We start from the raw sequence: 10591 nt of genomic DNA on the forward strand, positions 1-10591 counted from the left end.
ATCTCTCACCCTTTGGGAAAATTAGTACAGAGGTGCTGTATTTGGGCACAGAGAAGCAGCCAAAGAAAGGCCAGGACCATGTAGGACACTGTAGCACCACGTAAGAAAAGGTGCTTGTAAATGTTAACTCAGTTGCAAAATACTGGAAATGCCTGTATTTTTGAAAGCAGCTTCAAAATAACTTTTCTGGATCAATACTATGAGTAAGAACAGGAAGTTCACACACTTCTCCTCACATTCCCATCCCTTTTTGAACTTCAGATTTTTTTTCCATCATGAAAATATGACCAATTTTGCAGGTAGTTATGAACAGAGAGAGAAAATGTTGCCCTCTCTCCTACATTTCTGCTTTCAGCCAACTTTATAAAACATTTCAGATGTTAAGCCCAGAGATTTCTCCCTTCAGAGACAAAACCAGGGGTTGATCCCAGCAGGAAGATGGCAGCCTCCACCTCTCATCAGGATAAACCCAGAACCTTCACAGCACCAGACTGTCATTCAGGGACAGGTTCAGCCAGTGGTTATGCACGGCCCAGATTCTGCCTTGAAAAGTTATGGTTCTTAACATGGACTAACAGAAGCAGTTTACATTGGAAAGTGGAGGAGAAACCCAGCTCATCATTAGCTTGACTTCACAAAAAAAAATTAATACAAGAGCAGTTCATGCTTAAACAAGTGTCCAGAAAAATACCAAGTGAAGCTGTCAAAGGCCCCATGGTAAAAGTATCACTATAAAACTTATCACAAGAGCTTTCATCCCCACCGACTCACAAAGGGCATGGACCTGAACCCATACTGTGTCATCAGAGTTTTATTTCCACTAATTATGTTACAGTTATAAATTAAGTTTGCACGATCAAGCAAAGACTTCACACACACTTTTACACTTACTTTGTCTAAGTAAATCCCAATGTTCTCAGCAAGGTAACTCAGGGCCCATAAAGATGTTCCAACAATGCACGAGACATGCAAAGATTATAGCTCAAATTAGAAGTGATGGAAGGAAGAGAACAGCACCTCTTAAAACCCATACACCTATAATCCCAGTGACCACTCAATATTAATCAGTCCAAAACAAACTAAAACCCATGTCCCATTTAATGACAGCCTCTTGAGCTAGCGAACGTGAAGGGAGAGGAGCTTGCCTTTTCTTCTTTACCACCCCATAAACACAGTTCCCATGGTATTTGCAAGCACAGCAAAGACTAGATTCAATGTAGATACCCCTACTTAGGCAGCCCATAATCCCTGCAGCTCTTTATAAATCCTCTGCTGGTGGATGGTCTGTTTGGAATTAGTACTAGAAGGAAAATGAGAGCAACCTTCAGGCTCCTCTGAACTCTGCAGATCTCTGGACAAACTGGCCAGAGGATCACCGTAGCGTAACCAGCTTGCACATGGGTTTCTGGTTTGGTTTGCAGGGGTTTTTGGTTTGGTTTGTGGGGGATTTTTTTGTCCTTCTGCTGCATAAACAAGCCTAGAAGTGGAGGAGGCCCAGAGCACGGAACAAGTATGCTAATGCCATCTCGTACCAACTGCCGTGCCAACAGCAATCACACACACACGCCTGCTCACACGCTGCTGCCAAATAATCACTTAAGCAAACATCAACCACAGAGATTAGCAAAAGCATCTGACAACGCGCAAATCGGACAAGAAACACGGGCTGAAGGGACAGCTTAGCAAAGTGAGGATTTAGTAAGTGAAATTACATGAAGTTCCTGAATCAAAGCTTGCAGCATTTTTGGAAGACAGCTGAAAATCCTATCTGTTGGTTAGTAGATTTTTTCCATCCACCCGTCCCTACTGCATATCAGCTGCAGCCAGACAGGCTTCTAATAAAAGCAAGTGACTCTTGCACAAAGGAAAACATCTTTCTGGCCTCTGGGAAGGCAGCAATCCAAGCAAACAACCAGGCACTCAGGTGGCACAAGCTATTGGGAAGCAACCACGGCATCTCAGGGGCTTTTCAGCACCAAAAAACAAGCTAAGTCCCTACAGTAAAAGACTGGTTTTCCAGGTGAAACCATCCTGAGCAGAAAAAGAATTTCAAATTATTTCTGTTTAATGTCATGGGGTGGGGAGGCTACTTTTAAACATGTAATTTTTATTGTTTGAGCTAAAGGAACAAAGTGTTTTTCTACCAGAATTAAGGCAGACTATCAGGACAATCTCTTGATTTATCTTTCATTTACTAAAAGATAACTTCACTCCAAAGGCACTTTCAATGAAATCAATGAGATTCTGCTGCAAGTGCAAAAAGTCACAACCATTTTGTAGCATTATAGCTCATTTGTGTCTCATTTTGAAGAATTTTTTACCAAAACAAAGGAGGAGTTACTCTTTCTAAATCTTAGACTGAATGATATATTCCTTATTCTGATGAAGCTCTTGCTGAAGCATCAACTTTGCCTGAATAATGTTTGGAGGATGTGTGCCTGGTTAAATATTAATCTCCGCTAGACAGGAAGAATATTATTTCTAGTGAGCTGAAAAAGAGCTAAATATTGAAATGGAAGAAGCTGGGTTGTCTCAAAGCAAGCTGTAACTTTGTAGCACCACTGCACAGACACCACCATATCAAAAATGCCATCTTTCTACCAAGGCTATTTCTATATCACTTCCTATTTTACTTTCAAAGACCATAGACTTTCCTCAAGAGATCCAGCCTTTACCACCTGACAAAGTGACTAAATGAACATTACAGAAATGTTAAAATGGGCATTTTTAGACAATGTTACTCTTCCCACTGTTGCTCACATGCTGTAAACCTGCTAAAAAACAAAAAGAACACCTAAAATAGTTATCTTTAAATACAAAGTTTTTGCTATAAGAAATACCCTTACACAATGTATTAAGCGCATTCTGGATGCTCCTATCACAGAGGAAAAGATGCTACAGACTGTGAGCCTTCTGTTGCTGGCTACAGATGGGTGCATACATTTGCATTGCACTACTAAGGCTCCTTTGCACTTCGAGATACATGATGTGTGAGGAGTAGAGCTAAAAAAATAAATAAATACATAAATGAATCTGTTGTTCTAGTGATCCTGTAGAAACAAGGAAGCCTTAAATGCAGGAGTCATATCATCTTTAGTTGGTTATGAAACTAATGCCACTGTTCACACGGCTCTGAGGAGAACAAAAAAAAAAAAAAACCAAAAACAAAAACATGAGAACAAAACAGGTTTTGTGCATGATATCCACTGGAACTGAATCTGAGAAGTTAGTTCAGTTATTTCTGTGCAGGGACACTCTGGCTTCCACAGATACATATCTATTTACTGTTTGTGTCAACACAAGGAATTCCTATGCACTCATGGAGTCAAATTATCTGGTTTTTTGCCTTTTTAATCCTTAGGGACAGAAAAAGCAACAGGTAGATGCAATTAGCAAAGTCAGATGATGAAGACAACAGCAGAGTTGTCTCTGTGCCTTAATGAGCTCATAAGACCAAGACCAACTTTGCACCCAAGCCTGAGAATCAGCCTACCTCTACCTCATAGTCCTGTCCTGCCTCCACTCAGCTGGACCAGTCTCCCTAAAATATCTGAGCATCACCCCAGGTGTGTAGATGAGGCTTTCAGAAGGAAAGCAGAGCCCATCCAGACTCATCTTCCCTCCCAATTGTTCTGTCTGGTTTTACTCTTGAGGGGAGAGTTTTTGTATGGATAGGGAATTACTCCAAAAATATTGATTGAAGATGGCAAAATTCTGTTTCATTTATGTGGTTAGCTACCTCTAGACCAGTGTCAAAACAAGGATTTAGACTGGGGTATTAAAGAGTTTCTCCTCTTTCTCCCCCACAGCCATTTGACGAGTTTCATCCACAACTAAATAGGGGATGTTTACAAGGTCCAAGCTATGCTGAAACTGTGTAGAAACTAATGAGGAAGGAAGATTTTTATAATGCTCTCGTGAAACATTTAATGAGCTCTGAAATAGTGCTGGCAGGCCTCAAAGGAGAAAGGCCCAGTTTAAAACTGAACTTTGTAGTTTACTAAATGGCAGTGTGCTGGAGCCCCATGCACTATTTCTTTTCAAAGACTATTTTTATCAGAAAATACCCAACTCCCGTAATGCTCTTCTGCTCTAAAAGTCTTTAGTCCTCTGCTGCAGCTGCCATGCAATCAGTGGCACTTGCCAAGTAATGTGCTTCTAAGGCCCAAAATGATACATTAATACATTTTTCTTAATGTACTGTACTTAATGAATTGGATTTTGCCTCAGACATAGTTTTAGCTCAACTCCTCACCTCCAGAGGTCATCCCCACTGAAACCAGAATGTGCCATTCTGGGAAGGCAAGGAAGGGCTTTTTGGCGTGGAGGGATGGCGAGGGTGAAAATACCCCGGTGGCTTTATCAGGAATACAGCTTGCTCTTTATCACATTCCCATTCCCCCTTCTCATCTCCCATCAAACTGCCTACAGCTGTGTTCTCTCAATCTTCAGCCTGAAAGACATGAAAAAGCAGTCTGCAAGACGACTACAGTTTTTAGAAAGTCACTCCCACACATATAGACAAGGAAGGAAATAAAAAAGTTAAAAAATGAGAAAATCATCACAGTGCCGCTGCAGAAGGTAGAGCCAGATATTTTAAATGGCATAGTGATTCTGTTCCTTGGAATAAAAGAAGGTGAGACATATCGGCCAAGAGAGTGTCTGGTTAGGTGAAGTTCTACTGACCCTTTCCACCATGATAAGGTGAACCACTGCTGAAAACAAACTGAACTACTTTAATGCCACCACCTGAAACAGGTCCTTTTAAGTCTTGAAGATCCTTGCTTTTCACTAGGGAAAAAAACTGTAGGAGCCTGAAGAGGGTCTGAAAAGTACTGACAAACTTGGCATCCCAAGATCAGTTCTTCTGGCAACTCAGAACAAGCAAAATATTAAGTAGCGAATTCCATACTGACTGCCCGCTCCTACTTCATGGGTTGGATCAAGCTCATGTTAAAGGTAGTGGGATTAAAGAGTTTCTTTGCTGATAACCACTTCTGTTCAATCTAAAACCAATGGTATGCAAAGCATATTTAAATTTTCTAAAAATCTATATGGTCTTTATTTAGTGCCTAATACTGTTGACATGAGTAACAAGTAGTCAGTGCCCTGAAATTTAGTGATACACAGAAGATTTGCCTTTTCTCATCGGGCCTCACTGCTGCTGTCAGTCCACAGAGACACCGCCATGCCATTTCTTACGCAACGACTGCTCTGTGGCTTACTGTAGTAAAACAAAAACATCCACATTACAGAAGACATTGCTGGCTCCTTTAATTCCATTTTTTCACAGTGCTTCTGCTGAAGAAATTGATGTCAGACAACTGACTCAAATTTCCCCCAACTCCCCTCAAATACACATTGAGCACTTGACAATGCCCACTTTTCTATTTTCCTCTCCACAGCTCCATTGGAGAGGACCCTCTGTGCATTCAGAGCAGCACAATGAAGAATGATTTCCAAAGCATTAACTTGGAGCCATTGAGACTTGGATGTTTTCAAAATGACTCTATTGTGCTCAAAGGATTCTAGACTACCCCAGCTACTCCAGAAGAAAGTCTTTTTCCCCTTTCTCAAAACATCCATCCCTTGAGCCATCCCTGGAGTGCATTGTTGGGGCTGATTCCTTAGTGCAGCAAGTTCCATCAGTCAAAGCTCAACAGATACAAATAATATCAGGATATGGATATAAATTAGTGCGACAGACCCTAAATAGTTTTGACAGGTTTAGTAAGTATATATAGCGACACAGAATGCTATTCCTGCTGTCAGACATCAATATGTAGACAGAAGATTGGGGGCACCATGGAAACTCAGCGACATAAGAGTGGTATTGATTGGATAGAAAACGAGGCTGCAATTTAAGCTTAAGGCTGCCAGAGATGCCAAGAATGGAGAATGACCTCCAGCAGTGAATTTTCAGCATAAGCTCCCTGTGAACAAGCCAGTCCAAGAAGGATAAATCAGGGACAAGCTCACCAGGGACAGGGCTCAAGCGAGTGTCGGCTACCCTACGCAGATGAGAATCACTCTATGTGTGCACGCGTTACAGTGACCTAGTTCGTTCAAAGACAGCATTTTGTAAGGTTTATTATGGAGCCTTGAAACAAAGAGATTTCCTCAATTAAAGTCCTGAAATGCATCCTCTAAATGAAAATGCTTTTGATACACTGATCAGCAAGAGGTTGTAAATATCGAAGCAAAGCATACATTGTTAAAGACCAATTCCCACAGAAAACACCACAGTTGGGAATGTAGGTAATGAGGGGGCCTGAACAGAGCAGAAGCAATGAGCCATGCCAGCTCCATCCCTAATGCCCTGGTCTTACACTAAAACACTTGTTATACCATAACACTAGATAAATTGTATTTTCCTTGACAAAATAACCCAACACACAGAGAAATAAAAATACCATGAGTTAAATGAGTGCATTTTCAGAGCTCCTGTAAAGGATTATTTTTAATTGTTATGTGAGGACTCAAGAACAACCATTCCCAAAATGATCAAGAAGAAATAGAGGATATGTCAAGGAACTACCTTGCTGGAGCAATGACTGCTGGAAGTTTGCTAAGTAATAATATTCACATTCATGGCAGAAAGATTAATCTACACAACACATCCATCAGTGCAACTGTGTCAGGAATAAGATAAGCCTCCAAAGTGTCCCCAGCGTCAGTATGGGCGTAGAGCTCAGGCATATGGTACTGGGATAGCAGCACTATGTTTTGTAATACTATAGTAAGACAAACCTTCTGCTGGCAAGGGATGCATCAGCCACAGACTGCATCTCAAATAACTAGGGATAGACATCTGGATAATTGCAAAAAACCTGTTTTTCTTAGGCCACTTCTACACTATGAACGAATATTTACCATTTGTGAAAGAAAGATTTGTTGCTGGCTTCTCTTTTTCCCCACCCAAGAGCTGGCTCGGGAGCAAAGTTGGCGAGTTTCTGTCCTTCAGTTTCACCCAAAGCTTCATACATTAAAAAATCACTGAAGAGTTTAGCTTAGCCTGGAGACAAGAGTATATTAAATCTTCACTTTCATTCTCTCTAGCAAAAGTTGCTAAATTATGCAGAAGGAATTTTTTTTCTGCTTTTTGGTGTCAGTCATGGGGGTTTTGGGTTTTTTTGGTCCAATGAAGTACGTCTCCATGCACTTCCAAATTTTAATTCTTACGGCAAATTAACAAATTTTGTCACAAATACACTGGTGTTCCTTTTTCCCTTCAAACTATTTCTCATGATCAAAAGTTCAGACTTCTTTTTTTTTAATTCTTATACCTTTGCAGGGAGGAAATTAAATAGAAACAAACAAAACAAACACAGAGAAACATTAAATTTGTTTTGTAATCAGCTCAAGAACACTGCTCAGAACACCTAAAAACCCGAGTATTTCTTTGTAACAATTTTTATTTTCCTTCTCTTTTTCTCTCTTCATCCCTTCCCTCCTTCTGCCTAATACAGTCAGTTGCACACACAGTCTGTTTCTTGTCCAAAAAGTTGAGCTTTGCTAAAAGCCCAAAAACAACCAGTGCCCAAAGGGAAAACAAGGAAAGGACATCAACTCAAGAGGTGATGAGCCACAGGAAAAGCGTTCCTCTACCATAATACAAGTCATTTCAAGCAAACAGGATCCAGTTAAAACACCACTACCCATAGCTGCAGGGTTATGTCACAGAGAAAGATCTAACTCGTCACAAACATTTCCCCAACCAGTCTCTCGGGTGTACATCCTAGAAGCCAGCTCCCGAGGGTACCACTAAGTTAAAGTGCAGTAGACATTCACCATCAAGGCAAAGCCACTGGCGGTGTGGAAGAGAGCTGTGACAGCCAACTGGAAGATGTAAGAGGAGCACATAAGCTCCCGAAGAATGAATACTACCTCTCTCCTATGAAAAGTTGTACTTTTAAAAAGGAGAGAAAAAAGGAGGGTAAGGAGTTCGAAGCACCAAGGTTGGAGACCATGAAACATTTGCAGAATAACATAGGTTCAACAAACAGGAGACTGTGTCTTCACCGTTGTTAACTCAGATTTTCCCCCAACCTATCCCTCCTGAGGAAGGAGAAGACACCAACTAACGACGGCAGTTTTAGATAGATCTATCAGCACTTGCTGGATTTAGTTGTTTCACCAAAAGTAAACTAGGGATAAGAAGACAAAGTCCCAAGAAAAAGATCAGCCGAAGCGCTCAGTCTGAAGGTACAATTTAAACTCCCGAGTCTCAGCCGGGACATTCCTGGCACAGGGTAACTGTTGGCCGCTCTGGGGTCACTTCGCTGCCCTTCTGTCCTCTCGAAACGGACCTGACCGAGTGCTCCTGCCTCCCTTCTCCGCTGGGTCACGTCACCCATCGCCACCCCTGTCCCTCTCGCCCTGCACGGGCATTTAAACGCTCCCAGGGACCGAAGCGCCGCCGCCGCGGCAGCGCTCCGCACCCGGCAAAGCGCGGTCCCGTTCCTGCTCCCGGGAACTCCCAGACCTCTCCCCCGCCTGCCCCTCGGCCAGGGGTCTCCGGGGGCTCAGGTGCGCCCCTCAGGTGCCCCCCTGCTGCCACCCAGCCCCACGGCACCTCTGGCCGGCCACCCTCTGCGGAGCCCTGCTAGGGCAAGTGTCCCGCAGCCACGGCAGGAACGAGGGGAAGCGCTTCCCACCCTGCCCCGGGGGAACAAGCGCTGGAGGCACCCGCCGCTGCCTCGGACTTACTTCGGGCGGCAAAAAGCTCTTCTCCCGCAGCTGAAAGGGGCGAGCCGCGACCGTCCCCGGTGAGCAGCGGCTGGTTCTGCCGCCGCGCGTCCCTGCGCTTCCCCACGGACGGGCTCGCCGGCCGCCGCCTCACGCTCCGCCCGCGCCCCGGCTCTCTCTCCCGCCGGAGGTTTCTCGCCGCGATTTTTATACTGGAGGCAGGGAACCTGATCCGCGCTTTGACTCGGCGGAGCCCGGGCTGCGGCGAGGCGGCGAGAGGAGGGAAGGCAGGCGGGCGCCGGGGCAGAGCGAGCGGCCGCGCTGCCCCCTCGTGTGATGCGGAGGGGCCGCGCCCGCCGGGCGGGTCACCCGCGGGGCAGCCTCGCCCCCGCCGCGGGGCTGGGCTGGGCTGGGCGGGGGGCGGGACGGGGCCGCTCCTCTCCGCTCCTCTCCGCTCCTCTGGGGCTCGGCCGCAGCTCCCGCGGGAGGAGCGCACCGGGGAGAGCCCGGTGGCGCGGTGCGAAGCCAGCCCAAGGACTCCTATCGGGCTTGTTAGCCCAGGCAGCTTGCCCTCCTCTTCATCACCCAGGGAGAGGGCGAACCGAGGGCAGGGAGATGCGCCTCGCCCTACACCCCGGCAGGTGCGGGGTTCAGCTGCCACCGCAGGTACAAACGTCCTCCGCAGCTTTTGCCCGGGTCGCCTTTGGCTGTCAGAGTTTGGAGAGCTCTAACTTCGGCCTCGCTGACTTCCAGCTTGCCATTTTGACCACGGGAGTGATAGATTGGAAATACTGCTGGGGAGCGGGAAACAAGAAAATAAATAAGTTAAAAATTAAAAGCCCAAAGCCGACCCCTTCTTCCCTCCCCCCAACCCTCCACCCCCAGCTTTTAATTTCAACTTGGCCTGCAAGTGCTATGAGAACAACTTTTGCCATGCCATTTTAACACTTTTGGTCATAGTGGTTGCTGGAGTTGTATCAAGGTTTTCATTTAGGAGCAGGCTTTTCCAACTTTTAGGTTCATTACATCCACTGAATAAGAGTGTTCCCCAGTCCACAGCTTAATTTAAAACTAAGTGGACTTGTTCCAAACTCCAGGCAATTTCTGTGTAATTCCCTCTCCCCAGAGCAAGTCTCTGCCTCCACTTGAAAGACTGGGCCCATTCACTGCTTTGGTCTCAGCTGGGTTTGGAGCTTGCAGCTCCTGCTCCAGGTTTGCACAGAAATCCAGTTCAGATTCCTCTCCTGTTTCCAGAGGAATGAGCTAAAAAAGTAATTTGTCTGGCACCGTACACATTGCATCATCTAACACCTACCATCTGTGACAATGAAAAGCACTGTACAGCCAGTCCCAGCGCGGGCAATTGCACTCACCTGGAGTCCTCTTAGTAAAGTAAACTAACCCCTTCCATCCACACCTTGGCATCTTCTTTTCATCACACAGTTATGTGTTCAGTCCTGGCATGGCTGTTCAGGATTTGCACCACCAGCAGGTTTAATGACAGTGATGTAATTTAAAAAAACAATTTTGATTTGCAGTGTAAAGCAATGGCTTGAGATGGAGAGAGTATCTTTTCTAGCAGCTGGATGAGTGGAAATGAGCGCTCAGTAGTACTCGTGTTTCAGAGCATGCAAAGCTGAATGAATGCTTGATAGCCAGCCTGCACCTTCCTGATGGCTTCTCAGTGAAATCCTAGCAGCACGGTGCTAAGCATGACAAGCATCTAGAGAAAGAAACTTTCCATCAGAAAACACCTGGTAGTGGTTAACACTTTTCAGACCCAAGAAATTCTCCATACAACCACTGCAGCACATTTCAGATGATCAATCCTGTCTGAGTAACAAAGTAGGAAAGAGAACAATGGCCATAGCTTCACCTTGATTGAAACCAAAACAGATTGCAT

General features: G+C 44.8%; 1 protein-coding gene across 1 annotated transcript in view; it reads right to left on the minus strand.

Annotated features, from left to right (window-relative positions):
* The window catches only part of PTN (pleiotrophin), a 75671-nt gene extending 66713 nt beyond the window's left edge, over positions 1-8958 (minus strand). The window contains exon 1 of the mRNA XM_039570796.1: positions 8710-8958. The gene's annotated coding sequence lies outside the window, so the exon portion shown is untranslated. The remainder of the gene's footprint in view (positions 1-8709) is intronic.
* Positions 8959-10591: the final 1633 nt, after the last annotated feature.

This window comes from Corvus cornix, chromosome 1A (genome assembly GCF_000738735.6).
Source record: "Corvus cornix cornix isolate S_Up_H32 chromosome 1A, ASM73873v5, whole genome shotgun sequence".
In the NCBI taxonomy this organism is placed as follows: Eukaryota; Metazoa; Chordata; class Aves; order Passeriformes; family Corvidae; genus Corvus; species Corvus cornix.